We start from the raw sequence: 12422 nt of genomic DNA on the forward strand, positions 1-12422 counted from the left end.
CTCACCTACCAGAGCATAGTATCTGATTTAATTGCTCAAGTTGTATTTCTATTGGTTATGGTCTTGCACCATTTTTCTATTTAACCACTCAGGTAAAAATACATTGGAGCTTCAAGCATGTCTAGATATCATGGAAAAGGAAAACAAGGGGGAGGGAGGGGGGGGACAGAGAGAGAGAGAGAGAGAGAGAGAGAGAGAGAGAGAGAGAGAGAGAGAGAGAGAGAGATCTGCACAGCTGGGAAAGTCGGGGCTGGGGAAGAGTGGTTTTGGTGGGGTCCTGAGAGAAACATTCTGCCTGGACTGCTTACTGCTGCCTGAATCACTGGCTCCTGCCCTCAGCAAACAGCACAGCTTATCTTTAACATGAGTCACGGCTGTTTTGACACATAACTGCTTAAGCCGTGAACTTCCTCTTTTGTCTTTGTTTTACTCTGTGTATATAACAGTGGTATGTTTTTACACCCAACATGTGGATTGCCTATTGTCTCCTCTTCTTGTGGGGTAATAGTTACTGGCGATGTTTTCCTCTTAGCAAGTAACTTGGAAAACTGTGTTCAGCACTTAAACCCTAAGTGTTTGAAAAACAAACATATTCCTTTATTTGATCCATCTAAAGCTTTTATCGATATGAATTGGACTGTTTCGTGTAATAGAGAATGACATTCATTTTATGTCATTTATTGCCATAAAACCATTTTTATAGACCATTTCTTTTTAACTTATTCCTTTGCCATGTTCGTATTCAGCAGCACTGATGTCCTTGTTGGCTCTTGGTAGCACTCGTTTTATTGTTGGGTTTTCTGTGTTCTGAAAGATTGTCTTTTTCTTCAGTGTGATTCCTGAAAGCCTTTTTCAGAAGGGCAGGAGTTTGGATAGCGACCTATTCTCTGCACCTGGTCCTGTTGGCTGGCACTTTTGACTGGGCCTCATGTTTCCTCACATCCGTCTGACAATGGAGAGATTAAGTATAACTGATTTATGGGACAGCTTCTACAAGTATAGGAAGTATATTTTTCAACATTATGAAATTGCATAGACAAACAAACCTATCTCATTTCACTTGAGAAGATTGAAAACTATAGAGATATAAAATAACTTTTAGGAAGTATAGAATATTCTTTATTACTTCATAATTAAGCCATACTTTTGATGGGCTTGCATCATGACTTTGTATGGACCAACCCATGTCTCATACAGGACTGAGGAGAAAGAGAACATGGATTTTATAAATTGGGAACTCTTGTAAGTGCTTCCACCTCAGCAGTCTTATTTCTCTTCTGAGCAGCATGCAGTTTCTTCTGGGATAGTTGGTAGTGTCAGCTGTGTAGTGTTAGGCTTATGATGATGACTGACCCGGGCTTATCACAGGCCAGTAACACTTAGAAAGTTCCAGAAGATCATGGTATTGTTGTCATTAGTGATTTGTCTGTTATTTTCATTTGAACTGAGTGTTAGCTTGAAGCTTGTCTTCTTGTTATCTGTGCCTTAGAGTTGGTAGTGAGACCCTCCCTGGTTCTCAGATGACTGCAGGCTCATTTGATTGACCTGTGGTGTTGTTGCTGAAGCACTGAGACCATACCTTGCTAAGGGGCCCAGTGTGCCACTGTGTGCAGGAGGCTTGCTCTAGGCACTTTGGGTTTGGAGCAGTGCTCTGTTGCTCACTGCCAGGTGGTCTGACCTGGTTGTCTGGCCTCTCCAAGCTGTAGTTTGTCTTCATTACTAATTTAGCATTGTCTATTGTAAGAATTCTAGACAGTGTATGCATGATATTGGCGGAGTGAAGGGGAAGAAAGTAGATAATGTTTCATACAGTGAACAGATTGTAAATGGATCAAGGAACATTGTAGCATCTGTAACAGACATAGATAACTGGGATCCAAGCACAGGGGTTACTTTTGCTTTAAAATATATGAGAAAATTCTCTATAGATGAGCTAGTTAACACGACACTCACTTTCAGTCCTGATGATAGGAAATTCCAGTTTGTAAGCTCACACCATAAACACCTTGAATGGGTACCATTATTTACAAAGGACTTTGAAACTTTATGGGTCATAATGAGTCCTAAAGTTTGTATTATCAAGTCTCAAAAGATAATTTTATAGGTAACATAATAGAAGAAATGTTCCATTTTTCTTATTTTTAACTTTTCTTTATTCTGTAAGAATTCATGTGCCTTTGATTCAAAACCATTCTTTAGAAGGCTGGCCCCATTGTGAGTAAGAGTCGTGTCTCTGTCTGTGAAGAGTTACTTACAGAGGGGGTGTAAGTTTGCTGCCAGTAAATTACTTTATTAGCACAGGTACATTTCCTTCCTTAAAATGCTCCCCTCTTCCTTTCCCTGCCTCTTCCTTTTCCTTTTCTGTTTTTGTAAGACGAGATCTTTGCGTTTGGGACACTGAACTATGTGAGCTAGGGCAGCCTCAAACCTGAACAGTCTTCTTGCTTCTGCCTTCAGAGTGCTAGAAGCACATGAGCCACTGCACCCTGCTTCGTGGCATTTTCTTTTTTTCCTTTTCTTATTTTGCTTACTAGCTTCTGAGTACCAGTAATATGGATGATTAAATTTGGATAGACGAAGATTAGAAGCCAGGTTCCTGTCATGTAATAGAATATACAACAACTATGTAATTTCTTCCTTAGTAGCATATTCTTGAAATGTTTTGTTTATAAAAAAATTATCTCCTATCTGTATAGTGAATGTGCCAACTAAAGCCTATTGAAAGGCAAGCAGCACTCAGAAGAGAATGCAAGCCAGTCAGGAAATCATTAGGGATAAAATGGCCTCCTGAAGTGTTGAATCTGCCGTCCCTGCATTTGCCTTCCAAAGCTGTGCCTGTGAACTTTTGAATGGACAGCATCAGAGTCAGGATTATAGCTCATAAACAGAAACCTTCATTTCTCTTATGCATAAAGCATGGACATGTTTGGTTGGTTTCTTAGCTGCTTTCCCTGATTTTTCCTCACTTTAGTCCTCTGGGCATTTTTCATTGACTCTCTACTTTCTCAGGGTTTTTCAGTGTGGGGGAGTATCTACATTTGTGTGTTGGGAAATTGTCTTCCCTGCCTCCTTCTCGTTGCTGAGTCAGGATTTTTTCTCCTTTAATGAAATCATAGGGATTAAATGTGGTCCCTGGGCTGAGATTGCTGGGTTCCGTGTAGCTGCATTTGTAGATATCTAGAAGAACACGTCGAGCAGTGACCAGGACTTTGTTGGAGCCAGAATGAATTCACAGGCTGGTGTTTTCTAGGATATTTGTATCGATTTTTCTCTAGCAGCTAATCAATCAGCTTCAGTTGTGTTCTCAATGGAGCAAACCTTTGTGTGTGTGCAGGGTGAGTGGTGTGGAAACAGCACCTTCCATTGCTGTCTCTGAATCAAAATGTGGGGATGATGGATGGGGCGTTTGCACAGCTATCGTGTGCTTTTCTAGATCTCATTTGTGTGTTGCTCCCCCTGCCCCCTCTCTCACCACACACACACACACACACACACACACACACACACACACACACACACACACACACCTTTTTCTGCCCTCATAAATCTGAAAAGCCCTTGCAAGGGATGTGACATTAATCAGCTACAGGATATAATGTAAATTATGGATGGAGTATTCAGAATAAAAAAACAATTTTTGATGCCTAGTGATTTCAATATTAGTGCTGAAATTTTAAAAATCATATTTGGAGCTCCAGGCTGGCAAGGAGCTAAGATTAATTGTGCAAAACAATGAGATGACAGACATTGCTTCCTGCTGTATACTGGGCAGTTAAGGCTAGGAGCAATATTGGATTTTCTGTTGTATTATCCAAATTGCTCCATTGTGGCGCTTACATAAAGCCCCCCTTTGACTATCACCTCTAGTGATGATTACTGTAGAATGATTTTGCTTTGATAAGATAAAAATGAGACCAATAATGGCATCCTATTAATTTGTATGGCAGTTAAATGTCTAATTCCCTTATCTTTTCATTTGTACAATATTCAAATAAAATAATCAAGCAAATGTCCCTTATAGATCACTTCCATAAGCGTGCTTGCTATGTGTTGTCAACTCTAAAGGGATTTAAGCACCACACATTAAATAATTATATGTAATGGACTATGAAAATGAAAGCTGCATAAAGCTGTGCGTCCTTTGAAAGAGAAAAGATAATTTTACTATCCTGGAAATCCTTACAATCTAGAAAGGTGGGGAAAGAGTAAGCTTCATGATTTCAGGAAGGTCGGAAGGCAGGCACACAGTGTACCGTGGGACCTCTCCATGCTTGTAGGCCTGAGGACTAGAAGACTCATTTGTCATCATGCAGATAGGATCGAAGACACAGCTGACAGTTATGGAGTACTTACTTTGCAAAGTGTAGGGATTAAAAAGATTAAAGCCACATGGACTGTGTTTTAAGGCACTCCTCTCTGTTTAGGAAAGAGGGTACCGAGTGGGAGTAATGACGTTTCACCTAACCCTAGCTGGCCTACAGCTTGCTAGCAGGTGAGAATAACGTTGTACTTCCGAACCTGCTGCCTTTTCCTTCAAGGGCATGCATTACGATACCTGGATTTGGAATGATGAAATGTTAAGTGTACAGAACCATGAAGCAAGTCTTAGGCTATAAGAGCTCATCGACCTTTTAACAATTTAAATAAGCACATGTGGAGTTTAAAAACATACCCAAGTATCAATAGTGGTGTCGCTCCTTGTCAGCCCTTCCATCGCTCCCCCCTCCCCTAACACGGACACTCCTTGCTCGTCCGAGTACTCATCAGTGGTCTCTGTGTAGGTCTTGCTGGTCATTGGTCCTCAGTGATCAACCATGGTCACTCTGCTGACCCTTAAGATCCAAAATACCATTCATAATATTGGAGTGTTTGTTGTGCTAGAGGCCTGTGATGTCACCCTGAGTTAAAGTCACTATTGGAACTATATGGCCACTATTTACTCAATAGATATTTCCTGAGCATGCATTGGAAGCAGTTTGTATTTCTGGTAATAGACTTGAGCTGTAGAAAGGCGATGCTTTCTGTATATGCTGTGATTGGTCCCGGGCAGCTTCTATAGAAGATGTTAGGTTGAAGCTTATGTGGTAGTTTGCATGGGTTGGCCAGTATTCAATAATTGTTGGGTGAGTGGCTAACGTAGAAATAATCCTGCCTCATGTAATTCCTTGTGCTTCTTGGGGCCTGTAAGGAAAAGGTGGCATGTAAAGTCTATGTTTTGGAAATGAGCAGGAAATGCTACTTGTCTTCAGGTGTTCATCTAGTGCAGTTAATTGAACACAGACTGGATTGTATGACCCAGATGTTTAGTGGTACCGGCTATCCTGATTTTCAGCTGAGAAATAACTGGAGACTGCTTTGCTGCCAGGTCACAGGCATCTACTCTCTTATAAGTTGGGTGTGTGCACTTCGCTCAGCTTAATGACTAATACATAAAATGCACTTGCTTTGTTATTGTGCATTCTTAGCAGCACTTTGCAAATTACCCTGGGTGACACTGGGACAAAAGTGCTCCAAGGGTGTGTTCTCAGAGTTTGAACTGAAGCTGATCTGTTTCTGGGGTGGTTTTGGTGAACTTTGAAAGTTGTAAGTTAGTGTGGAAGGTTGTTTTTGGGAAATTTCACCACCCTGGGAAGTTGTGAAAGCGGTAATGTTACCTGGTGGTTTCTGAACCCGACCTTCCTGGGATGTTTTCTGGGAAGAAGCACTACTCCATGGTGCCAGCAGTTCGTGCTTGTTCTGCAGAGTCTGCAGTTTCTCACACTGGCTGACAGTTCATTTCATTTGAAAACTTATTAAATTTCTTCTCCTGCTCCCGTGGATATTAAATTGCCGTAAACACCCTTACACAATGTCACGTATGGTGAGCACAATTTTCTGCATGAAAAACAATGTTTGTTAGTGGGACCTTGGCTGTCTGCAGAGGTTATAAATTCCTGTATTTCTTGTTATTTGTTGCCCTCCACCTGCTCTCTATATGTCTTGGTCAGTTCTAACACATTTCTTGCTGCTCGTGATATAGGAACAAAGTTTGGCTTAGGTTGCTGACTTGGAGATGCGTGCCCTTTAATGTATCATTTCTGATAGTGTTAACAAGAGCAGGGTGAAAGCCAGAGGCTAGAAATCCAACAGTGACGATGTAGTTGAGTAAAAAGAAGTTGATGATTAAATGAACTGAGTGATTAAGGAAATGAGTGATTAAATAATTATGTGCATGTGTGTGTATGTGCGTGTGTGTATGTGCATGTGTGCACATGTTTATGTGTGTGCATGTGCATGTGTGTGTGTGCATGCGTGTGTCTGTGTGTGTGTGTGTGTGTGTGTGTGTGTGTAGGTAGGTGAGTAGGTAATAGTGGAGATCCACCCCAGAGCTCTGCCCCTATCCTACATTCTTACAATTAGTTCTTCTAAAATATATAATATTGGTTCTTGAGGATGTCATATAATGTATTTTGATCATGTTTACCACTGCCTCAACTTCTCCAAGACCCAATCTCCCTTTCCTATCCACCTGACTTCATGTCCTCAAACAACGAAATAACAATTAAACAAGAAACCAGTAGGTACAATTCATGCAGTGTGTGATATATATATATATATATATATATATATATATATTATTTTTTTTTTTTTTTTGGAGTGTGGGGCTGTATGCTGGAGTGTATTCAACCAACCCGGGCCATAGCCGTAAAGAAAATGGGTTCTTCCTCTCCCAGCATCCATAAATTGCCAATGGTTTCATAGATAGGGGTAGAATTAGATACTCCTCTCCCTTCCATGCTGGGATATTTGTCTCGTGATCTCACATTGTTGTGCATGCTGCCAGATGCACTGTGAGTTCCCATGTGGAATTGCCATGTTGTGTTCTAATCTTGTACTGCTTCCTGCTCTTCCCATCTTCCCATCTCTTTTCTGTAATGATGCTGTGTCTTGGAAGGAGGGGATTTCACATAGATTCTCCATTTAGGGTTGAACACTCTGTAGCCTCTTACTCTCTTCCCCCCGACCAGTTGTGAGTCTTTAAATTAATCACCATATACTGCAAAGAGTAGCTTCCCCAGTGAGGGTTTTGAGATGCACTACTCTGCAGGCATAGTAACAAGTCATTAGGAGTCATTTAATGCTATGCCCCTTCAGAATCATAGAAGTAGGACCTCCCCCGCTATGCTACATGATCTGCCTTGCCACATCTTCTTGGCTCTCCTCATAGTGCCAAGTATGGGTCTCATCTTCTGGGCAGGTCTCATTAAAAGCAGAAAAATGCCCATGACATTTGTGCCAGTACTGAACCAGTGGGCATGGAGACTGCTCTTCTCCTCTGCTCTGGCCGTGTGTTTAGCACCTTCAAAACTATCTTATTAATATGTCGAGTTTCTAGTCAAGGACACTGAATATTGCTAAGGTGTAACTGTAAGTGTGAATTTTAAACTCAGAAGGAATCTGATCTCTAGACCATTTTTTGATGGAAATATCTGGCCAAATTCTTGATCTAGTAGCTTTGTCATAAACCTGATATTATGCATTTTTTCTCAAATAAGTCACCGTCCATAACAGAGATGAAGGTGAAATGTAGACCACCTCTGGAGACTTTGCGGAAGTATTTTAACTAATGCTACCATTTGATCAAAATACTCAGTGAAAGAGTGAAATTTGCTATTTATGTGTGGTTACAAAAATCTTACCTGCATTTTTTCATGTAATAAGTATGTGTATCTCTTTTCATTTTTATGTTAAGACTTCTGCATTCTTCTATTTGTGCTTCTACAATATAATACTTGGACGTGGTGCCAGATATCTGGGTTCCAGGATGTGCAGGTTGCTGTGAAAGGAGGATTGCTTGAATTCTAGAGTTTAAGACTAGTATGAATAACACAGTAAGGCACCTTCCCAAAAACAAAACGGCAGGGAGTAGTGGGACATACCTTTAATTCCAACGGTCCACAGGTAGAGTCCAGTAGGTTATTGTGAGCCTGATCTTTTCAGTGAGTTCCAAGCCGACCAGGGTTAGATTGTAAGATCCTGTCTCATAAACAGCAAAATGACACAGAGCTGGTAGTTTACAAAGAACAGAAAGTTAAGTACTCATAGTTCTGAAAATGGGCAGTCCAGGATTTGCTGAAAGTCTGCTAGGGGCCCAGTCTCTGTTTCCAGTGGCAGCTTGTTCTCTGTGCTCTGGAGTTAATTACGGAAGGGAAGGGAAAGGAACCTCCAAGGCCTTCCCTGCACCTAAAGACGGTGCTTTTAATGATGCTGGAGCTTCAGTTTGAACTTTGTGTTGGATGCAGATGATGGATGTACAAGCATCCATTCTTTAAGGAAGCTTTTAGAATACAGATTCTACACATCTACCCCCAAAAGGTTCTGATACTCACCAGGAGCTTCCTATGGTCTGAATGGTTGTCAACTTCGAGGATTCCTCAGTTTATATTAAATCCCTCAGTGACCCTATTAGGAGGCTTATTGAGAGGCACTTTGCACGTGAGCCCAGTTTTACTACCGTTGTAGGTGAGAGCTGGAGGAGACTGCTCTCTTCACCCTGTGAGGATTCTTGCTTCCTGCACCCTTCCATGTGTGAGAATGCAGCCAGAGTCTCCATCCTTGAAACAGAGCGGGAATCTGGCCCCTTGATGGTCCCTTGTTTCTGGCATTCCAGCCTCTGGAGCTATGGGTAATAAATACATACTCTTCATACTCCAAGATATTTTGTAGTAGCTCTCTGAATAGATTAAGGGAGCTATATGTTAGGATGGATATATGTATATATATATATATATATATATATATATATATATATATATCACCATAATTTTGAGAATCAATCACCTAAATATTTTCTGGGTGTAGTTTTCAATTTTACTAAAATTCTTTCCTTAACTATCATGTATTTTGATGAGAATGACTTCATTCTTTGAAAGCAGAATTTCTTATAATTAGGAGAATCAAGGGACCTTTAACTTCCTTAAACATGTTTTATAAAACAAACATGCCTTTTATTCTGGAAATAATCTCTTAATCGATGCTAATGAACTAATTAGATTTGTATTAATTGCTTTTCTGTTGCTATAATAAGACAGCACATCTAAGGCAACTTATAGAAGTAAGATTTTCTTCCGTCCATCATGGTGAGCAGGAGCAGGAAGCTGAGAAATCATATCTTCAATTGCATACAAAGGAGAGAGAGAACCGGAAGTGGGGCCAGGTTATCAATTCTCAAAACTCCCTTCCAGTGCTGCACTTCCTCCAACAAGTCAGTGCTACCTCCCCAAACGGCGCCACCAGTTGGGGAGCAAGTGTATAAATACCTGAGCCTAGGGGGGACATTTTCATTCAAACCAGCACAGACCTTCTGTTTACATAAATACTGAAGTAACGTGTTAGTACTTGTAATTTTGTGTGTATTTTTTTGAAGAATAAACTTAAGAAGATTTAAATTTTTATATTGTAGAAATCTACATCTTTACTAGAAAACATCTATCGTGATTCATGTTTATTGGAAAACATTTAACATGATTCATTTATGCGGTAGAAGATAACACGGTTGAGAATAGTAGCTTAGGGAAAGGAAGATGGTGAGCTGGAAGATAAAAGTGGTGACTTAGGAGGGGCCAAGGGGCGTGCTCTGCGGCAGAGTGAGCTGTGAAGCTTATGCTGGAGTGCAGGTTGCGCTTGGCCCCTCCAGGCCCCATAGCCTCCGGCTGCATCCTCTGCTCACACCACATTCACCACTCTCACTGGCCCCACCCTGTCCTCCCGTCACTCACTGAACCTAGCCCTTTTCTTACCCCCTCCCTTTTTTTGGTGTGTGGGTGTCTGCACACTGGAGAGTGCATCACTGCAGGTGAGCTTTGAGAACTAATAACCTGGCCCCACTTCCGGTTCTCTCTCTGCTTTGTTTGCAGTTGAAAATGTGATTTCTCGGCTTCCTGCTCCTGCTCACCATGATGGACGAAAGAAACTTTTACTTCTATAAGTTGTCTTAGACATGGTGTCTTATTATATAGCAACAGAAAAGCAATTAATACAAGTCTACTAAGAGTCTAGAGGTTATCTTCTACCTAGTTCTTGTCATGGATCTCCCGTTGATCTTGGCGCTCACTGATTTTTCTAGGCTGTGGACAATGAGTTCCACTGATTTCTCATCCCCATCTCCCTGGTCCTGGGTTGTAGGTCCACACAGCCCTGCACAGTTTTTATATTTTGTTTGTGCTGGGGATCTGAACTCAGCTCCTGATGGCTGTGCTGTAGGCACTTTGCTGGCCACTGTGCTCCCGCCTCTCATTTCTTTTCTATGACAGGGATCTCGGTGGCTTTTGTATGACTACTTGGGGAGATGCCAAATTAAGTGGCTTGCATGTAGTCCCTTCACTCTGGAGGATGAATTGGAGGATGACAGGTTTCAGATCAGTGTGGGATACTTACAAGATTTCTATCTTGTCATGTGTATATGCATGCAATTATAAGTAATGAAAATGGGGTCATGATTTTGAAGGAAATCTTCAAAATACAGGAGGTCTTGGAGGGAGGAAAGGGACAGAAATTTTGTACTTATGTTATAATCTCAATAAAAAGGCTAAGACTTAATTATTACTCCCTTGCAAGGTGGTTCTTTGTTCTCCCTTTTGGAGATTGGAGAATCCTGTTTTCCTTTCTGAAACTGATCACTCCGAAAAGAAAGCAGCACACTACAGTAAGAAAAGTGCCATAAGACCCTGTTAATGTATATATTATATCATCTTACTCATGTTCCTCCAGCAAACATTGATTGTGGGACCAGTATATAGCATTTGTCATGCCAAATTCTTAGAATTCAGTGGTGGATTCAACAGGCGTTCACACTAGCTTAACAGCAAGAAAACAATGAATGAAGTAACAGGATACTAAATATAAATCGTATGTACTTTAGAGGAAGCAGTGCGGCAGTATAGGGTGAAAGTTGTAAGAAATGCAGCCTGCTTTGGCAGTGGCTTGTTGGCCCAGGACCTTCCTCTCTCGGACCTTCCTCTCTCTCACCCTCCGTATTGATCCCTCGGAACGGGAAGGAGCCCCATAGCAAGAATCTTCCAAGTCCCACACACAGAGCCCTGCACTGGCAGCTTCTACACATCGTGTCTGCTAGATAGGCTTTGCTTTTAGTTTCCAGATGGGAAAACTGAGGAGGAAAGAGGATAAATGGATTTCTTAAAGTCCCTGAGCCAACAACTTCAGACGCACAATTGTACCTGTCCCGTTCTTCACCAAAACAGCAAAGTGCTGTACAGTAATCCAATCCCGCTATTATCAGTAAGCACAGTGGCTTACGCAGCCGTGTACAGCAAGCTCAGAACCGATGGTTGTGTGAGTTTGGGATGTTTCTGCACGTCATGGTTCCTGGTGATAGGACAGCAATTCTTACAGCCATAACCCCACCCTTACTACATTCTTACAGAGTGGAAGACATAATTTGGTTTATCTAACTAAACTCAAAAGAAGTGAACAAGGAGAAAGGACCTGAGAAAACCGGGTGGGGCCTGAGAGTTGTGCTGTGCTCTTTAAACCATGTTCTTAATGCTCTGTGTGTACCTACTCATGCCTGGCCTCACATGTCCATGCCTGGGTAACCTTTTCAGAAGAGGCACTGGATTTCAAGCATATTTTCCATGTTGCAGAGTATCTGTGCATTGCCTAGGTATTTTGCGGACTTGGGAATGCTATACTGGTTCGTTGGGTAGGGCCTTGGAGTCTGCATTGTTAAACTCCCAGGTCATCCCGATTCAAGGTGTCTGGGGTCACAGTGGGTTGAAAGGTCCTAGAGAGTGAAGTGCTTTGCATGGCCCTTCATAATTTGGCTCAGTAGCTATTTTTTTTAGCAGCAGAATGTGGCCCCAGCCGTAGAGAATGCTTTGTTTCTCTGTGGTGATAGACCTTGCTAGCCGTAGAGCAGTCTACTTATGCCTTCCACTTGACCACCTTGGCAGTAAGGACTGCCTGGGGCTCACTTCTCCCCATGTTTCAATTAATGTTCAGTAAATGTGTTTTGAATGAGTGCACATTGTGTGCTGTGATGATTCTCATAATTAGATAGGAAGGAAGCCTTAGCAGCCAGGGGTAGGGAATGTTCTCAGAAGAAACCTCACACATGTTTGGGTCCTCCAGTGGGAAGGAATTGCCACCTAGTAGCCTTGATTGGTAATGAAGGACGGATTGTTCACAGACAGACGTGAGGTCACTTGGGAGGACAACACAGACTGGGCTCATGTGAATATTAGTATATATATTTATCTATGTCACATGACATAGAGCAGCAAGCTAGACAATATTTGGAAAAAGACAATCTTTTACATAGGAATTGTTGAAGAAAATTATTTCAAAAGAAATTAGTTTTCTTTGGGGAAAAATGATATTGATAGAAACTCTACCAAGTGAATTCATTTTCATTTTTATATCTA

The 12422-nt window shown here is 41.5% G+C and overlaps 1 protein-coding gene across 5 annotated transcripts in view; it reads left to right on the plus strand.

Annotated features, from left to right (window-relative positions):
* The window catches only part of Cdkal1 (CDKAL1 threonylcarbamoyladenosine tRNA methylthiotransferase), a 553071-nt gene that overhangs the window by 243235 nt on the left and 297414 nt on the right, over positions 1-12422 (plus strand).

Source organism: Rattus norvegicus, chromosome 17 (genome assembly GCF_021556685.1).
Source record: "Rattus norvegicus strain SHRSP/BbbUtx chromosome 17, alternate assembly SHRSP_T2T, whole genome shotgun sequence".
NCBI classification, from domain to species: Eukaryota; Metazoa; Chordata; class Mammalia; order Rodentia; family Muridae; genus Rattus; species Rattus norvegicus.